Raw genomic sequence first — 20,808 nt, forward strand, 5'->3', positions numbered from 1 at the left:
TATTAAACAATCAGTCATCTAGGCACCATGCTAAAAGCTTTATAAATATCCATTGATTTAACCTTCTAAATAACTTTATAAGAGAGGTGCTATTGTCAGATCCATTTTACAGATGAGAACTTCAAGACTGGAGGTTAGGTAAATTTACCAGCTAATAAATGGCATAATTGGGACTCAGATTTGTCAATGATTTTTAACCCCTTGCACTGTGCTGTATCTTTGAATAATTTACTAAGATTCAGGCAGCTAGATGATGGCAAAGTAAGGAACAGAATAGAGATATGACTTCCAACATTCAAGTGCTCCTTCCATAAACTCTTTCGTGTCATCCAACTGTTCAGCGAGTTTCAGAAGGACTATGAAATCTCATGCTTTGGGCTAGTAAATTGCCGCAAGGGAAACAGCCAAAGAAAAATTATAAAGTACTGCTGAAATTACAACTTGATGTGATGTGATTAAGCTATAATATGTATTTAAATACTAAACACAGACTCTACAGACTAACATATGAAATAATTTTAAGTGAAGGGGCTCATTTTGAGTGGACCCCTAGCAGTCAGCTCACCAAGTTGAGCCATGTTCCATATGACATACAAATAGCATGAAACCACAGACCAAACTAAACCAAAGAGGAGCCTCCACGGTAGGCGATGTGGATATGACCTTGAGGGACATTGTCCTTTTAACCACCCTGCAGCAGTCATGCCCACACATGGAAAGGTTATATACTGAAGACTTTAATAATTGCAGCTAAAATATTCATGATGTCCTTCAGCAATCTGAAGATACACCATTTGAGACAAATAACAAAAATCAGCTTATGTGCAGTTTTGGACAATGACTTCATCTTTTTAAAGTTATACCCTTGAACTTTTAGGGTTGTATTTAAAAACAACCATAAATACCACACTTCCCTACCAATGGATTATCATTTGTTTTGACTATAGTTACAATGTCTATGTTATTTACAAGGTAGGATAACAGAATGGCATTAAATTAATCAAAAGTATTTTGTGTTCTCAAGCATTTGTAAATTAGGATTTACAGACTGAATTTATTTGCAAAATAATCAAATTACCACAATTTTATTGAGAACATAATTAGGTGAAACTTTTTAATCCTTGGAGTTATATTAGTTTACGAGTTTAAAATAAAAATGAAATGATAAATCATTTGTCCTACCTCCATGTAGTATAAATGATATAACTGTAATACCACCTTACTATCAAGAACAACCGAGATTGGATCTAGTTAAGGAAATTGCAGACCTGAGTTGGAACTAAAAACTCCTGGTTAATTAGTGAGTCAGTTATCTGTCTCCTGTTCAATCTTGGCACACCCAAACCTTGCAGAAAAAGACATATCACATTCATTAACAGCCAGCTGTTAACAAGACAAATATAGGGCAAAGGTAAGCTGACAAGTAAATGCAAAAGAGATGACTTCTGCTCACCAGTGAAACCTGATTTACCTGGCCACATTCCGCTACCTATTGGGACAAAGGGGACAGGGTGCCTCATCCAGTGGAAAGAGGCTATAATTATGTTTATCTGGGCAGGGAGAGAGCAATCATAAGAGGAAAATGATGGATTCAAGCCAGACAGTAACTAGCCATTCTGAAGGCAGGATATCAGGCAATTTCCTGATGAGGTGGCCCTAAGAATCCATTGTCTTACTTCTCTACATCTTGTTTAAACATAAGAGGCACCATGATGAAAAGAACAATGGACTGGAAAGCATTCTACGTATATCTTATTTCATGCAATTATTTGATTTTGAGATTTGGGCTGGTAATTTCAAGGACTGCCATTACCCAGCTGTGTAACCCAGAAAGTCATTTCTCCTTCTGCAGCCGTGTTTTCTTCATATGCAGGCTAATTCTCCATTAGGGTTTGCCTGGGAAAGTCCTAGTTTATTTATACTGTCCTGACTTCCTATCTTGCTTAGCTTTTGTCGTTTTCATAGAGTCCCAGTGTTGACAATATGTAAAGACGTAAATCAGAATGATGTTTTCTCCTGAATCTTCCAGCAATAACATCCTGTCATCCACCAGCCCAATTCAGGAGTAAAGAAAGCCACTACAATGTGAATAGTAAATGTCTTGTCAAAAATGCATAAATTTCACCAAGGAGAGCAGATGTAGAACTACATCTAACTATCTAGATCTCAAAAACAGAGTGTTGTGAAAAGCAGTGTGATACTATTTTTATAAATTCTAAAAAAATAAATCAAGACTAAATACTGGAATGGTTGCATAAATATGTGGGTAAGAGTATAAAATGGATTAGAACAATATATACTAATTCATAGATACTTCCGAAAGGAGACTTAACTAACTGCACCATTTTATTTCTTTAAAAAGGAAGACTTCATGACTATAAAATAAAATGTATCAGTTCTGAGAGGTGGGAGGCGATTTTATTCTTTGTTCTTCTTGGCATTGTTCAAATATCTCAATATACAAGTTATACTAATAAAACACTACTGAAACAAAGGAAAGGTAGATCTCATCAAAGATAGGCCTGGAAAAGTGTAGCCGATTGGCATGGCTCGTTAACTGGAGCGGGTAAGCATAACTCACATAACAGACCCACAGTCGGTTGAGTTGATGTTACAGACCGTCATTAATTGCTTGATTGGTATAACCCAGGTATAGCACAACCACAGGAGGTCCTTCTGGCCTCCAAAATGACTAATTCAAAGTATTCAATGTCCAATACCAACAACGCAAATGAAACACAGGACCTGATTGCAACAGATAACATAGTCACAGCCAAAGCACCAGCAACTTTCAAACTCTTCCAAAGTGTATGACCAGGCTCTCTTTGAATAGGTCATAATACACTGTCCAAGATCCTTTTTGATATAACATATGGAGGTTGACAATATAGGTCTCTTAGCATAATTCAAAGAGCTGGAGACTGAGCTAAAAAAGGAATCCACCATCTAAGAACAGACAAATAATAAGCAAATACTAACAAAATGGAACAATTGGCCCAACATGTTTTACAATGTTATATGTGTTTACTATTTTTCATGGCACATTTTAGAAATACTTTGTTTTTACAAATCCAAGGATAGGGTAAGAGGGACATTCTACATTAATGGGCATCATTTTAACTTTCTGGATTGTTTAAGGTATTCCAAGTGTTTCCCAAGATGAGATTCTAGGTCCCCACAAGTAACAGTACCATTCATTGATTGCCTATAATAGGCTAAAGATTTAAAATTAGTTCATTTACACTAATTATTCAATTCAGTTCTCACCATGCTCCTGTGAGACATATCCCGATTTCTCTGATATAAGACTCAGAGATGAGAAATTTGGCCAAGGCCTAAGAGTTAAGTGTAAAGCTGGCGGGCCAGATCCTTGGAGTCTGTCATTGCATTGTCTTCAGGGGAGCCCTTCCCACATCAATGTTCTCAGTAACTGATCAGGAATGTTTTGTCTTCAGAGATGAGTTAATTACCAACTCTCCATCCCTAGTCTCTCACCATTTCATGTATGAATCCCTTGTGCCACTTTCCTTCCTAGTGGCACCAAGCTTCTGGAACCATCCCAGGTACCAGAGGCAGCCTATTGCAATTTCAAGCAGCCATTTCTCTGGTGAAATAAAAATATGTCCTCCTCTGATTCCCAGCCACTCAACCTAGTTTTGCCTTCTCAGTCACACAGGTGATATTCCTCATATAGTTGAAGAACGTTAGCATGTCATCCCTTAGGACCTCCCCGAAGTACTAAATGTCAGCCACTCCTGATGTGATGCTCTTTGGGTCTCCTCACAGTCGTCTAGCCAACTTTACTCTAGATCTGTAGATCCTGCAGTTTACAAACCCCAGGGGAATTGCAAAGTATCCTGAGCTCTGCATCCTCAGTGCTCACAATTGGTGCACAGTAAATGGGGCAAGTGCTCAATAAAAACTTAGTAAATGAAAGAATGAGAAAATGAGTTTTGCAAACTCTATGAACATTAAGTGGCAGTTATTTTGATCACTAACAATGCTAAACTGACAATGACCACCTCCTTTCTTTGTATATATTTCGCTTTCTTTCCTTCACAAGGGTGTCTGTTCTGCTCTTTTGTTTGTTGTTTGTTTTGTTTTGTTGCCCATCTCCCCCTCCAGAACTCACCACTTACAAATAGTTTTTTAACAATCTTCAAAAAGTGATAGTCTGGCTGGCATGAAAATTAACAAGATTTATTTCTTTATTTTCAGGGTTGTGCTTGCTTGATTCTGTTACTCTTATTTAATACAAAATGACTAGGCCTCTCTTGTGCTTTTATTACTTATGACAAGAAGAAAATATTTTACACATTTCTTTTGGCTATTCCAGGCCTTTTTCTGTGGACAGTCAATAATATATATACTAAGTGTATATTTATGAATAAATGAAGATACTTTCTTAAACCAATATCCAATATTTGTTTAGCAAGGGTATTAGAGCTAGGGTCTAAGGTGGTATTTTGTTGTTGTTGTTGTTTTGGATTCAGACATTTCCAGCATGTCTCATGAGTCAGCAGGATGGATCTGTCAAGGATACAACTTCATGAGTACCTAAAAGTCCTTATAGGAAGGACATTGATGATGGCTGTTAGGCAAGCCCTAAGACCGCTAAGCTTCCCGAGAAAAAGCCATCTATTAACAGTTCCAGCCCTTGGGTCAGAGAGGGAAGAACCTGTTTAGAGTTGGTGGACAGAAAGAGTTGAAGAAACAAACCTGATCCAAGGACAATGGTCCGGTTAAAAAGGTGAGGAAGGATAGCTGGATGCAGAACACTGGGCAATGCGAACCTAGAAACAAAAGGGCACCACAGATTGGGGAGAGGTTGGTAGAGAGAACTGTGTCAGCCAAGGGACCACTGGCAGAAAGGCATGGAACTGGGTGAGTGACCTCAGGAGGAATAGCAGTGGCCAGGGACACCGAGAGGGACTGAATATGAACAGAAAGGTGAGGAAGTTGATGTGCCTAGCAGTTACTCTTTCTCTTGAGCTATTTGGGGCTTGGAGTCTAGTCACTTTTCTAATAGAGCCCAGGACAGAAAATTACTGTTTGGCTAGTGTTAGTGTGAATTGATTGTCATAGTCCAGGCTGATATTACCTGGGATATTTAACATAGATTAAAACTTTATTTTTCTTTATTTCATTACTCATTGACCATAATAAATTTTGCTTTCCCACTTGCTCTAGGGCCCAGCGTTGAAGGAGCAAAGCTATTCTAGAAGGAGATGAAGAAAACAATCTTGCACGGTACTCTACATAAAACAGGAAACACTTCTCTCCAAATTTTTTCTTTGTGTCCCTACTCTGCAATCATCCACTGCATAATTCAAGACAAGAAACTGGAATTATTTAACTTTTATTAGAGATAACATGTTTTAACACATTGTAAAACTTCAAACGTTACTCAATGATGTCAATAACCTATTAAAATGAATGCCCCAGCACATATTAAGAATTATAAAACTGTCTAGCTGAAATCCCTTACTCTCTTGGATTCAATAACTCAAATTTAGTTGACCTTTTTAGATGGAACAATCCTAACTTCCATGTCATTATTTGGTCTTCTCTAGAATTTCATCTTTGGAATTTGTTCTGTTCCTACGGTGAGTACAATACCAAATGAGTGCTGTCTCAGGATGGGCTCTGCCTTATTTAGCCTTCCAACAGTGGTGGACTTGGAATATGAGTCAGAATTTGCTGATTTATTAATTTTATCCTTCAAAAAATCATGAAAAGAATTTTCAAACCCACTGCCAGGCATGCTGCTTGAGTCTCCTTTCTATTTGTATGTAAAAAAGTTTTAATATATCTTTAGTCAAGTCTATCAGTCTTCAATTATGGTTTTTGCCTTTGATGTCATATTAGACAAGACTGTAAATTATTCACCAATCCATTTTTAGTTATAGCTTACTATTTTTTCTTCTTCAATTAATCTGATATTTATTTCTATTTTGTAGGAATAAAAGATTCAACTTTACAATTTTTCTTAACAACTACTGCAATTGTGTTCTCCTAGTAATAAATACTTCCTCCACCAACAAGAAATGCTCTTTATTATACATTACCTTTACATGCTTTAATCTGTTTTGGGAATTTTCAAGATGATTTAGTTTCTCCTATGTCTCTATTTTAGTAAAAAATAACATACTATCATAGTAATAGTAATTTTATAATATTTTTTAATACTTGGAATTACAAGTTCTTTCTTCATTATTCTTCTTTTTCAAAAATGTGGTATTTTCCTAGTATGTGCATCCTTCCAGATGGATTTTAATAATCATTTTGCCAACCTCTCCCTAAAAATCTCTTTATGGCTCTACATGGAATTGCATTAATTTTATAAATTAATTTGGGGAAGCTAACATCATTATAATATTTATTATTCTCATCCAGGAATACAATATAAATCTCCATTACTGCTAATCTTATTTTGTGTTTCCCAATAAAATGTTATTTTCTTCATTTAAGTCTTAAGTTTACTCATAGATATATGATATTTGTTTTTATAAATGTGATTTTTTCATCATGTTTTCTAACCGTAGCTGTTATAGAAAAATCAATTGATTTAGACACATTTATCTTTTGTATGATGACTTAATTGAAGTCTCCTATTCTAATACTTCTTCAGTTGATTTTCTTGGGATTTTTAGCAAAATATATATATTTTATATATAAATATTTTACATATATTATAAATAGTTTACATATAAGTATTTTATATAAAATATATATACTTTTTTAAAAGAAAAAAGATATCACCTCTTTTCTAGAAGGAGATGAAGAAAACAATCTTGCACAGTACTCTACATAAAACAGAAAACACTTCTCTCCAAATTTTTTCTTTGTGTCCCTCCTCTGCAATTATCCACTGCATAATTCAAGACAAGAAACTGGAATTACTTAATTTTCTAATAATTGTAAACTTTGAGAGACAGCATATGACACTATTTAAAATTAAAGACTCATGATTATACTACTTGCGTGCTTGTTCAGCTCTACCACTGTTAACTGTGTGCCCTGGGCCAAGTTATTTAGCTTCTCTAGGCCTCAGCTTCCTAATGTATAAAATGAGAATGACAGTAGTCAGTATTCCCTAGGATAGTTATGAAGTTTAAATGAGTTAATACTTGTTAAGTATTCAGAACAGTTTCTAGCATATATAATAAGAACTTTTCAAATGTCATTTAGTCATTTTTTAAAAATTATTGTATTGGATAGAATTTACAGAATGATGTTAACTGTAAGTGATGAAATAAGGCATGTAGTAAGTCTCTAATGTTTTTCCATTTTTTCTGCTTTTTCACAATTTAATAACATCTCTCTATTACTAAATTACTGTGTTGTATATATGTGTGTTTTCTTATAAGAAATATAGTTATATTTTATCAATGTCATTTGGAATCTATTAGAAAGTGAAAAATAGTAGTTTTATCCTTTAGTCTATGACCATGAAATTATTATAATAAATTTCTCAATACTGAACCACCTGTACCTTTCTAGAATAAACACCATTTGTTGTATTTTTGTTGATTTTACAGTCCTCTGTTTAGTATTTCAGTGAATTTTTGTGATTTTATTTTTTGTGCTACTTTTGTTAGTGTTTTTTAGTGTTTTTGTTTCCTGGCATTATGCTTTTCATTAAATGAATCAGAAAAATGTTTCAACTCTTTTGCAGAGTTCATAGAGTGAAGGATAATGTGTTCCTTAAAAATGTGTATTTTTAGCCACCAATTATAAATACTTGATGACAACAAGACACTTTGCTCATCTAAACAGAGTATTTTAGCTCCTGCCAAATCTTCCTATGCAAGCTGGTTAAGGACATAGGTTTAAGCATCAGACAAAATTAGGCTCAAATCCTAACTTCACCACATAGTAGCTAAATGTGTGCACTTGGCAAGGTGCACATTTGTCACAGGAATAACTATGCCTTCCTCACATTTCTCATACAGTTATTATAAGTGAGGGTTACATGAGATTATGCTTACAAATTGCTACACACTCCACCCACAATAAAGACTCAATAAATTATTTTATGTTCGTTTTAATTTTCCTTAAATACAAAATTAATGTTTTCAAATTTACTTGATTTTTCTTAGTATGGAGATTTTCAGTTGTTTATGCAGAAATAGAAATGCTATTGATAAAATTATTTGTGTGAAATTACTTCATAACAAAGGGTAGATTTCATTTAAAACAGGTTACTCTTTGCTGACGTAAAAAGTTGACAAGAAAGCAGCAAAAATGCTCAGAGAACACATGCAAATGAAGGCACAGCCAATGAAATCAAGTGGGTTAGGAGGAAAGTTGCACTGATTTTGAGAAAACCAGGTAATGAGCCTAAACTGAATCTAATGTCTTCCACTCTTCCACGTTCCCTCGTTCTCATGGGAATCCAGGTGTGGGAGGAGAGTGTGAGGGCCTTCAGGAAAGCTGAGGCTCACTCCATGGTCTCTGATGGGCCATCTTAACTACCACGGGGAAGCGAGTGTCTCCCTCCAATCGGGAGAACGCAGCACACCAAGGCACTGGGCTGGCCTCAGATACATCAGCAGCACAAAGAAACCCGTTTCTCAAAAAAGTATTTGAGATTTATGTCCACTAATCAGCATCATCAAGAATGTCCACTTGTATGTACTGCTTATAAAGCTATCATTATGGTCTCTGAGGAGACCAGTATTACAAGAGCAGTGAGTTTATAAGACCTGACAAATAACATTATGAGTTTTTCTTCTGTTTTAAAGGACAGAAATTTAAAACATTATTTTGTTGGGCTAGCTGTCGCTGTTGAGAACAATTTAAGGAAGAACAGCTAAGAACATAAATATTAAGTCAAGCTGGGTCTCTGTACTGATCACTGGTCCCTGGCAGACGCAAGATGGAAACATATCGCTCAAGTTCTTGGCATGTGTTATCTGCTGTTAATTTGACATTTGATTCTATCAAGCTTAAATTTAACCATATTGATTTGTTTTCTAAAATAAAGACCTCCCACTTTACCTTTTCTTTGCTGTCCCCTGGCTTTATAGCAACAAAGATATTTTCCAGGACACCCTCCATAGCAGGATTGATGGATCAAAAATGTACCCACCTCTATCTTTCCTGCCCCCTGTATGGCCTCAAAAACTTGATGGTTTCCAGCTCCCTCTAGATTTCTCTTGATTGAGTGCCTTTTCAGTATACCATGACTCCTGAAGGAAACAAAGGGGAAAAAGATTTATTAAGATAAAATCCCTTGTTCTTCATCTCTTTCAGAAAAGAACAAATGGTTCCTTAGGCACTAACATCTAATTTAATGACAAGCTGCCACACAATTTTAAAACAACGTTCACTGTTATTTTTTCATTCCTCATCCTGATTTCTTTTATACTTCTCTGATTTATAACAGAAGCAGGAGAAATTTTCCTGAGTAAGCATCTCAGCATTATCTTACAAATGAGGAATGTGTTTCTTTTTATTATTTTGTTCCCCACTCAAACCCACCAATTGTATTCTGATCACTCTTTTTGGTGTTTTGCTTTAAGACTGTGTAACAAGGGCAGAAACATTCCTACTAAAAAGTAAAATCAATGATATAGCAAAATATGTCTCTCTCCAGCTTTTCAAATTTCCAATGAAGATAGTTTCACTAGCTAAGTAACAGCCTTTCTCAGATGTGTGATTTTTAACAGCCACAAATCCCCGCAACAGTTCATCTTTGAATTATAATGCCAAGGAGCAAGGACATCGTTTTCCTCAATTATATCATATGGTGATTGGAGTTCTGGAAGAGAAAATTAACCTAATAAAATCCAGCCCACCGACAATGCCTCAGCATCAAAAGTAACTTGAGATTTTGCTGTGAAGAGGCATCATCAAAACCAACACTCTTGGGTGGTTTTCCTGTTCATATCCGTTTAGATATTTCTTTATCAAAAGTCCCCATTTTTAAACTAATAATACAGAATACAACTTATTTTCACTTCCATATAGTCCTGACAGAGATGGCTACAAGTGATCGCTGGATAAACCAGGCTCCCTTTCCCTTGGGAAGCTTCCATATTTGAACAGACACGTGGTAAATGCATCCTTGTCCTGGATAAGACAGCCATGTTTCTTTCTTTCATGCTGTGGAGATCATCTATTCTTTTTCCTATAACACGTACCACTAGGAATGTCAACATTCCTCTGCTTGTATGCACTGTCTAAATTTACTAGGGTTATTCAGAATAGGATAAAGTCCAGGGCTGTCTACTGTTTCCTTCTTTCCTTTCTAATAAACATCAAATTCTGTCTATTCCAGACTCCTAATGTTCCTTGGGCTCACTTGTCCTTCCAATTCCATTCCCACAGGCACCACCTAGCTCAACCCTCCTCACCCACACCTGCCTCCACACCATCAGTTCTTACAGAGATCGTGACATCTCTCACAGGTCTCCCTGGCTTGAGGCATGCCCCTTCCAGTCCATATTCCACAGACCATTCATGTTGGGACAGTAACTGAACTTTTAATTTGTATAAAGCCCAGGAATTCTATGTGGTGCAAATCTTCCACCATGATTCTCAAATAGTCTCTTTTGCTCCAAATGCCAACAGCACTATGCTAGTCACCTTTTAAATTCATTTGCAAATCATTTCATCACTCTTCTCTTTCCTTTGCTTCCCATATTTCTTCACAGCTTATACGAAAGCCAGTAAAAGGAAGCCCTCAGGGCACTGGAACACAGCAGGTGAAGCACTGAATTTGGTTCTAATTTCAGCGCTTTCCCTCATCTGCTGTTGACTTTCAGGAGTCATCCTTTTTTGTAGGTAAATGACGGAGCCTTGCTTATAAAAGGGGATGAAAATATTTACCATACTTATCTCTCCAGGTTACTCTGGGAATCAAGGAAGATCATATACAATAAATTACAAATAGATAGTGCTGTTATTACCCTCCCTGAAATACAGCAAAAGTGAAAAATGTGCTCCTTGTATTTAACACTAGATTTGGTTTGGGATGCAACAAAGGTAGCTGTGATCAGACTCCTAAGTCTTGCAGCTGCCTTTTGGGATTGTGACATTCTGAAGAGTCTTTGTTTTGGCTTCCAAAGGAAAAACAAAATACCAAAAGAATCCTACTCTAATACATTTAGATTTCCAAGATATCGAAATCTAAAAAGGGAAAGAAAAGGCAAAGGGACTCAAAACAGTGACAAGTCTTAATTGTCTGAAACTGCCATTGAATTAAAATTATCCAGCTGTCATTTATAGCACAAATGCTAATATAATCTCCTTAAAACCTAGCTAAATCCTCTAGATACCACTGGACACTTTCCAATAGGAAATACACGCCCATTCTCTATCATTGTATTTACAAAAATAATAAAGTGGAGAATGCAGAATGTGTACAATAGGATGAGTTTGTTTTGCTTCTAAAGAGGAAATTAAAACCATCAGCCTGAATATCATTTATTATATATAAGTAGCCTCAGCTTAAGGAAGTTTTATTTTAGACTAAAAAAACCCAAAGGACTATATTTGAATTCATGCATCTAAACAAGCCAATGAAAGTATAGAAATTAAGTGTAGAAAGAGAAGAACAAAGAGATAGGAATAAAGACCACAGCTGTGTTTTCTTAAAATCTGGTGAGACAAATGTTATCCAGAGTTCACAAAGTTTAAGTTTTCCTTTGCATAGGTATAAACAAGTAAAGAAACACAACTCTCATGAAGTGTAATTTTTTTATTTGAAAATTACTCTCCCATATTGAGAAGGATCTGTAATTTTGTTCATTCAGTCATGCAGATATTCAAAAACCAAAACTTACTGAGTGCTTCTCATGAGTGAGACTTTGTACAAGGTGTAATAAAATGTGCTGGTTTGGACCCTTGGCCACATGGGGCTAGCAACAAATACCGAAAGAACTGCACAAGCAAACAGGCCATATAAAAAACTTCCTTCTTCTTCTGCCTAGAATGCACATTATCGTCCTGTGCTCTCGCTAGTAGGCTCTGGGCCATCCTTAAAAGCCTAACTCAGAGGTTGCTGCTTTTGAAAAGCTCTTTGGAATTGTTGCAGTTTGGTATATAGTCATAACCCCTGCCCTGAAACCACTTTGTTCCTAACTCTCAGATGCACTCATCATGGTCGACTTTGCACTATAGCTCTGTGTGTGTCAATCTTCCCTGGCAGCCTGCGAACATCTTGAATGGCAATGTTTTATTCATCCATCTACAGCACCTGGCATGATATTCTGTAGGTACTTAACTAGTGATTATTGAATGGAAAATTCATACATCTCTACTTGCAGGGGCAAAAGGTATATTACAACTTTAAAATGAAGGTTTGCAAATGTTTTATGCTTATTTTTGCTACATATAGTTCTAAAAAGATGACTTTATACCATGAATTTACACCTTTGTGAAAAATGGAAAACTCATGTAATCAATTTATAATAAATTAATTTGGTTCACAATCAAATTAGCATTATTCTATTCAAATTCCTTTATTTACTTATTAAGTTTCCCTCTCATTGATTTTTAGCCTATACTCTTCTATTTTTTCCTACTGTATATACTTGATTTCTACAATTGTGATAAGTTTTTAAGCTAGTCTGCTAACCAGATCCTTGGCCACTGCTACATTTTCAAAAGCTTTCATAGCTTGGATATACACAAAATTGCAAGTAATCTGTTTATCCATTCACTCATTCAGCAAATATTATTATCTACAATGTTTTAGACACCACGGAGAAAACAAAGACCCTGCTTCAAGAGACAGAGGGTTATAGCCAGAGTAGCTGGTAGGAAATATACACAAAATCAAAATTTTATCTGTCATATCTCCAATTTATCTAAAATCATTAATTCAAAAAATTTCAAATGAAGCCTCAGTAGCTAAAGAATGAATTAAGAGGAACTGATAAAGATAACTAAGAATCAGAGAGAGAGTCATGCTTTAGATCTAGTTAATATAAATAAACATCTTGTCTGTCTTCTTAAATTCAAGTCAATATCATAGCCATTTGTAACAGGCAAAGTGAAATCAAGTTTTCTAACTAAAAATGTAATGTTTGCATTGTAATACTGCTTTTACACAGCAATTTAGCAAAGTTGATCAAGAGTATCAAAAATGTTGACAAATTCTGACCCCAAATCCTGTGAAATTCCCTTGACCTTTCAGGTCCCCAGGATAACCCTATTTTTACTTTATTGTTGTTGTTGCTGCTGGGAGAGGAGATAAAGGGATTTTAACATTTAATAAAACACATGTTTTGTGTCATGAGCCTTGCTACACTCTGTGTTTTACCCACTTAATTATCACAACTGATCTTTTTTTTTCTTTTCTGAAGAAGAAAAAAAGGTTTTTTTCCAAAGCTTAGAGATGGTGAGATACCTACTTAAGGTCACACAGCTAATAACTCATAAAGACAGGATTCAAGTTCAAGTCTATCTGACTTGAAAGCCTGTGCATGATCCACTGTGCACCATGCTGCCTCACCATATTCCTGGACTCCTGACCTAGCTTTATACATAACTCTTCCCCCGAGTGACTGTTCTCATGACTCAAACGCAGTTCCTTGATGCTTTGTATCTCAAAGCTCCAAGAAATATGATCTTTTTTCCTTTTAACCATTTCCTCTTTCTTCACATCTCATATACCAAAGAAAACTGACCTCACATCTCAGATTAAAGAGAAAACTTCAGTGCTATATGCTGACCAAATTTATTTTGCATATTCATAGAATCTGGATGGATATAAAGAAGTTTGATTTAAAAGGCTTCCTGCTGTGGATTATAGGCCCAAAGAACAAATTAAGTAATGTATTAGTTACAAATTAGTTATGTAAAGGATATCATAGTTTTCACTCTCTTGCATTCTCTTATTATATCATTATAATCTAAAAACAAGTTCGTTGTGAATACCACCTGGGTTGCCCTCATGAAATAATATGGTGCTCAAAGTATAGTGTAGTGAGTGAGAGCACAGACTCTAAAGACAGACTTTCTGATTATAAATCTTTACTGTGTACATTTGGCCTGGTTACTTAACCTTTCTGGGCAGGCCTAGACTTCTCCATATGTAAAATATCTACAATAACAGTACCTCTCACATAGAGTTGTTGGGGGAGTTAAATGACATAATTTAATTCACATAGAACAATGCCTGGCACATCTTGTGCTTAATATGCATTATAGTTATTACTACTTTTATATAACAAAGACAAATAGAATGTTTCTGCCAAAGGTCTATATGATAAAAATGGTAAAAAGTTCACTTTTAAGTGTTAAGTAGCTTTAAAAATAAGGCACCTCAGAAAAATATTTAAATTATTTATTACAATAGATACACTATCTTACTTGTCCTCGAATTGAATGGCTTAGACACATTAGTGGGTGTGCATGTATGTCAAACAAAAGTCTGTGTGCATTTCTTAAGAGGAATTTTTAAGTTTTTAAGTATTTTCTTCAAAAAGGATATAGGTCCCTCAAAGAGTGTAGATCCCAGTGTTAACAGAGAACTTTCCCCCTTTGTACCCAAAGCTCTGCTTCCTAAAATCTTTACAGGCAAACAGTTACAGCTCAAGGCCAGAAATACTGAATGAAAAAATTGGGGGTGGGGGGGAGATCAGAAAGATTTCTACCACTTTTCTCTAGCTGGCCGGCGTCAATTATTTCTCAAGTCTGATGGATGTTCATTGCTTTATTTCATACCTTAGCCTTTGATGCAACTGTGCATTCTTCCAAAGTACTGAAAGAGCTCAATTTTGGCCTTTAAAACATGTGTGCGGATCTTCAGGAAAAGGCTTGTTCAATATGGGCAACTTTAAGCCCTAAAAGCAGAAGTTAGCCTTCTTACAAGAGCTAATTATTTCTGACATTTTATCAGCTCTCCTGAAGAGTCATTTATTGACTGTGTTAAATATTAAAAAATAGAGTAAGATGTGGTCCTGGTGAATTATCTTCTGATTTTTTGATACAGAAAGACAACTCAGAGCTGTATCTCAAATATTAGTAGCAAATTCTTGCACTGATATTGAGTCAAAGACTTTGCAATGCAGGTCCACTTGAGCAGATCAGAGTTAGCTTGCTGGTTTTTCTAATGTGTAAATACTTGCTTTGGTTAAATAATATTAATAGGGAAAGTAACATATTCCATGAGGCATAAAGAAAAATTGCTTTCCATTGACCCAGAAAACTTACCTTGCAACTAAGCCTGAAGGAGAAAGAAACCGGAATGAAAGTATTTGAAAAGAGAACTCTGGCTGCCATAGCCATGCTCCAAGTTCATGTTTAATTAAATTTACATCAATAATTTTATATCAATAATTCCATAAATTGCTTGCATGTTCATAGAACATAAGTTATCATCTTTGATTCTAAGGTCAAGTACTTACTGCTAACAGCCCTTGTTCCTCTGAGGGAGGCTTGGCCCCCTGCCAGGCTATACTGCTTCTCCCATGGGGACGGGCCCACCGCTACTGTACAACTCCGTGGGGGATGATGCGACACCAGCAGCCCCCTGGTTGCTCAGCAACAACCCCTTATGATTCCTCCTCTGGGACTGCTAGGCAACAGCGCTGAGCCTGACCCAGCTGCTCCCAGCGCACTGCCTCACAAGAGGGCCAGGTTAACAGGAAGCCAGGGGCCCTGAGTGACTAGTTACATAATCTACACACACTGCTCGGGATGCTCTCTAACCAAATAAAAATCAGTGCAGAGTTAGTTCCTACCCTGAAGGGTACCCTTGAATGTATCCTTAATTTAAACTCTATCCTTGAATCTTTAGAGAAGCTGACAGAAAACTCACGCATCAGAGCCAAAATCTGTGGCCAAAAAAGGTCTATTAAAAAAAGCACACACATACATAAAGGAGGTCATTCCTTTCTTAACCACGTTTAAAATACAACTTTCAAGCCTTTCATAATTTCAAAGAATTTTACTATTTGTATGTTTTCTGTTAACAGACCCTCCCCCACAAAATGGGAAAAACATATTAAATAAACCACATTACTTTTATGATGAGCCTGTTCCTAAAACAGCTTAACACATAACTCAATTGAAGTATAGCAATTTCTAGGAATGACCTTCAATTCTTATCTATAGTTTAACCCACACGTATGTCTTCTTAGTTCTAGGCTTTTAACAAATCTAAATTAGGCATATTTTTCCATCTGCATCTGTCCTACCACTTAGGACAAAGACAGCAGCCCAGTCAACCAATGTAAAATCTTACCCACACATCAAAATATGGGTCCAGCTTTGTTCCTATTTCCCCTACCATCCCTTATCTCTTTGTCGTAGAGGAAGAGGTGTGTGCTCTGAGAGACATGAACTCACAGCCAGTCAACCACAGTACATATACGGTTCTATTGATCTACTAATTCAAAACCTTCAGTCAAGTCCAAGTTATTTATCGTGATATGAAAGGCCCTTCTGAATCTACTTCCCTTTGAACTTGCAGCCATATCTGCAGCTGTCTAGTCTGTTGATTTAATTCTAGTTCCCTAAATAAATCATACGCTTTAAGCGTCTTTCCTCTTCCCAGGACATATTCCCCTTTGCCTGGCAAACTACTGGTTATCATCGTTCAAGTTCTAGCAATAACATCACCTCCCCTGAGAAACTGTCCCTGGTTTTAGAATTTCTTATAACCATCTCTGAGCATCTTAGACTTGATTCATTCTGCTACGGTGGCATTCATCACACTGCTTTACAGTAATTTACATACTCAACGTTAATCCCATGTTCTCCAAGGTCTGGGACCTTGCTCTGCTCAACTTGGTCTCCTTGATGGTTTGTATATTCCTTAGCATTAAGGAAGTGTTTATACTGTAGTTTATTAATGATTAGAGAACAAAAGGCCTATACAAAATTGTAAACTACGTGAAGATTGGGCACTTTTAACCTCTTAATTAACCAGAGATAAGTAATAAAGCAATTCGCCAAAAATCCAAACAAAAACTTAATCTCCTGACTTCTCGGCTGGTGTTCTTCCTAAACCATGATGAATCACTGAGTGCAAATAAGTAGATACCTCTGCAGCAATTCAATTTACCCAGTAATATAGCTAAAATAATCAGACTGCCTGTGCCCCTTTTATTATCATCATAATAACGTGAAATTCAAGGGAGCAACATGGTCAGGTAACCAAATCACTAAAAGGTGGTCTGGAGCTGTCCTCAGAGAAGATAATTTCCCATTCAGATTAGCCACTCTTATAGCATTTTTTTTTTGCAGGAATTTTGGTTCAACTAAACTAGGAAAGAGAGTTGAAAAGAAAAACAAAAATTAGAGCTAAATAAAATGAAAAAGCTATTCTAATTTTAAAATCTCCTAAATAATACTTCACAAAACAGCATTTACTCAATATCTGTCCCCTGTAAGGCACTAATTAAAAAAAAAAAAAAAAAGGAATATGAGCAAACAGCACACAAAAGCCCACAAATGCAGCAGCCAAGTGTAATGTCACAAAGTAACTCAATCTCTTACCTCACCTCAGAAGCTAGAGCTAGGCTGCCATTTTCAAATATAACAATGCTTTTATGCTTTTTTTCTAAAACATCTTAAGTTCACATATATGTTTATACAATATATTGCCAAAAATTTTGATATTGCAGTAATGTGATTGTCTAAATTAATCCATGCAACACAAATTCTAGTCAATGGAAATTTGAATTTTCAGCTTCTCTGTGTTAAATTGAGAGAGGATTCTATTTTATTATGAGCCTGTGGGTTCATTAAGCTGTGCTTCTTTAAAACTAACAAGCCTGCACCCTTGAAAATACCAGAAAGTACTTATCACTAAGTACATTATAAATTTTGTTTATCAAAGCAGTCTTACTTGATAGCATATATTTAAAGTAATTTATATATTAAAACAAAATAAACACAATACAAAGTAGAACGCAAGATGTATACAAATGTGTAAGATGAATATGAAATTTCAAAGAAACTTTGTACTTTTCTAAGAAAGACTTCGAGTTATGCCTCTAGATTTCTGGGGATTCTTTGCTGGAAAAGAGTGAGGAGCCCTTCTCTGGGGATCCCTCTGAACGTTGCAGGAAGATTTCTTTACTTTCAAGTAAAAGATTTATATAGCCTTGGCTCTAGCCTACCACCACCACTGAACTCAGAAAGTGCTACCCCACTTAGACATATCATTACTTTTTTTATTGCAGCTTAACCTTTATAACATCTTTTTTTATTTTGAAGAAAAAACATCTCTCTCTCTCCAACAGTCCTAAATCTTTCTTCCAGTACCCCACAGGACCAGTCTAAATCCTTATATATGTAAGAGAGTCCTTCAAATAAACATAATGGTTACGAGTAATGAAGGGGTCCTGGATGCCAGGAAATGTGCTGGGTACTTGACAATCACTAAGCAAAAAATGAAACTGCAAGTAAATAGTATCATCTCTATGCTACAAAGAGGAAGAAATGACTCTGAATATGAATGGGCACATTTAGCACTAAAATATAGAATTATAAACTCTATTTAGAACAATACAGGTGCCTTTTTCACTGTATTGACTTCATGGTGAAGAACTGAAATCACATTATTCATATTGGTGCAATCATATGGACAAAAACTGAAATCTCAAGAGATTAAGAGACTTCTTCAGGGTCACATGACTGATTAAAAGTTGACTTAGCCTCACAAGGAAGTTTTTTAACTTCTAGTCTAGCTGTTTTTCTCTACTATTATCTTCTAAATCTTGTGTTGATACGTTTTAATAAATGTTAGCTGCAAAAATATTTATGTAAAGGAGAAAGATTCCTTTCTTTCTTATATATTATTTACTTTTAAAATATTATTTGTACAGGTTGAATTTAAAATAAAATTCATTAATGATGATTGAAGAATTATATTACACAACACTTATGTGTACAAAGCTTACTTACTTTGCAACTGAACTACAAACACTACAGTCAACCATCAGGATATTAAAAAATACTGCTGTTGAGTCAAAATAAATGTCCTAAAACCTATACACTAATAATATTCACAATTTGTACTCTTAAGACCATCCTACAGATTTAATCAGAGCCTGTTTATGCCTCTTTTGTTTTTAACCTTCTTGTCACCTATTTAGAGGACAGTAAAAATGTTGCCTGCCCAACACTTCTCCTTTGAGGAGCCTCCCCTCCTATAGTCACTTCAGGTGATTCAGTGGTTTCCAAGAATGAAGTTGAGATCCAGACGTGACAAATTAGAGCTCTAAATGCCTGGAGCCACAGTAAGTGGCTCAGATGTGATGTGTGACGCAAAATCTTCAGCAGGCTCATGACATGTTTGCAACCCAGCAAATGCTTCAAGAGTGGGCTCATGATGCAAGTTAGTCCACCTCCGGACTGGTGCCAAAGCTACTAAGTAAAGACACATTTTTCTCTTTGAATTTAAACTTGAGAAATTAGGCCTGGAGCCATTGATAGTAATTTTGTCACCAAGCAGAGCCTGAGGATGAAGCCAAGTTGAAGGAGAGGCGAGCCAAGAAGTGACAGGAAATTGGGTCCTTACAAAATAATTTGAGCTCTAGACGAAGCTGTGACTGAAAGCAGAGTCACATAAATCCAATCAATTTTCTCGTTCTCCTTAAACAAATTTGAAGAGGATTTTCTATCATAAGCAACTGTAACATTCCTAACTAATGCACTCAGGTATCTGAGTTTCTCAACCCATAAGAGATTCAAAAAGTCATACAGAAAGAGTGAACAGTAAGACCTATTACATACTTCAGATGAAATAACATCTCACAGTTTGAAAATAAAGATGAAGACAGGTAACATGCAAAAAAGAAAATAAGGAATTTCAAAAAAATTTCAAAAGTGTGGAGTCTTTAAGTCAAGGACTTACTGCATATAGCATCCTGGGAAACCCCTCAGTCCCAGGAAAATCAGGACAGTTGGTCATGCTCCTTGGAAGTGTAGGGGTTCTTGCAGTGATTTGCATAAATAGGAATACAAGGGGTCATTAGGATATGGAGGACTCAAGGTAGGTGGTACTGAGGCTCTGAGGTTGCTGTTTAGGGGGGAGGGTAGTAAGAAACTAGCCAGAAGCACACAGAATTCTTAGGTTCTGCATTGACTTGTGCTGATTGGAAACATGGAATACACGAGAAACATCTTATGTTAAGCAATCAGAGCATGAAGAATAAAAATCGACAGATCAAAGAATCAGACATCCCAAACAGGTCAAAGGACAAGAGTAGTTGTGAATCTCTGCATTGGTGTTAAAAAAGAGAGAGAATATAGGATGCTATGCCCAGAGAGTTTATGAATTTGAGACTTTAGGAAGGACAACTTTATATAAGTCCAGGGTGTAACTACAAAAGGGGCTGGGTGAGAAGGAGTAAAAGGGAAGATGACTGCTGGAGTTGTGGAGGTCAAAAACTGGGAGGCTGTGGTGCTAGATATAGACATGAAGTCGCCCAGAACGAGGACAGGAGATGGCAGGGAGAAGATGACTGTACACCAGTTACTGAAGTGATCAGTGAAGGAGTGCTTTGTTCAGGTGGTGAATAGATCACAGGAATGAGCAGTGGTAGTTGACAGTATAGCCCAATGGCTCAAAAGAACAGGAATGAGTGTGAGAGGGTACAGAAATAATGGTCTAGAGGTGGGATGTGGGTGTTTGGAGGATGTGTGACCCACATCCCTTTGCTGACAGCCCTGAACTATGGAATAATAAACAGTCTCCAATAGAAAGCACTCAAGGGAAGGGATATCCCCAGGAGGGTCAAGTTTCAGGGCAAGGAAAAAGGTGGAGGTTAAGAGGAGTTTATTGTGATTGAACAGGTGTTCTAGAAGGTAGGACGGAATGGTTTTGAAGGAAGAATAAAA

General features: G+C 36.3%; 1 protein-coding gene across 6 annotated transcripts in view; it reads right to left on the reverse strand.

Annotated features, from left to right (window-relative positions):
• The window catches only part of PKIB (cAMP-dependent protein kinase inhibitor beta), a 98,111-nt gene that overhangs the window by 69,429 nt on the left and 7,874 nt on the right, over window positions 1–20,808 (reverse strand). For 4 of the 6 annotated variants that reach the window (XM_045524619.2, XM_010965496.3, XM_045524620.2 and 1 more), the window contains exon 2: window positions 9,095–9,194. The exons of the other annotated variants lie outside the window; for them this stretch is intronic. The gene's annotated coding sequence lies outside the window, so the exon portion shown is untranslated. The remainder of the gene's footprint in view (window positions 1–9,094; window positions 9,195–20,808) is intronic. 6 annotated transcript variants of the gene reach the window in all.

Source organism: Camelus bactrianus, chromosome 8 (genome assembly GCF_048773025.1).
Source record: "Camelus bactrianus isolate YW-2024 breed Bactrian camel chromosome 8, ASM4877302v1, whole genome shotgun sequence".
Taxonomy (NCBI): domain Eukaryota; kingdom Metazoa; phylum Chordata; class Mammalia; order Artiodactyla; family Camelidae; genus Camelus; species Camelus bactrianus.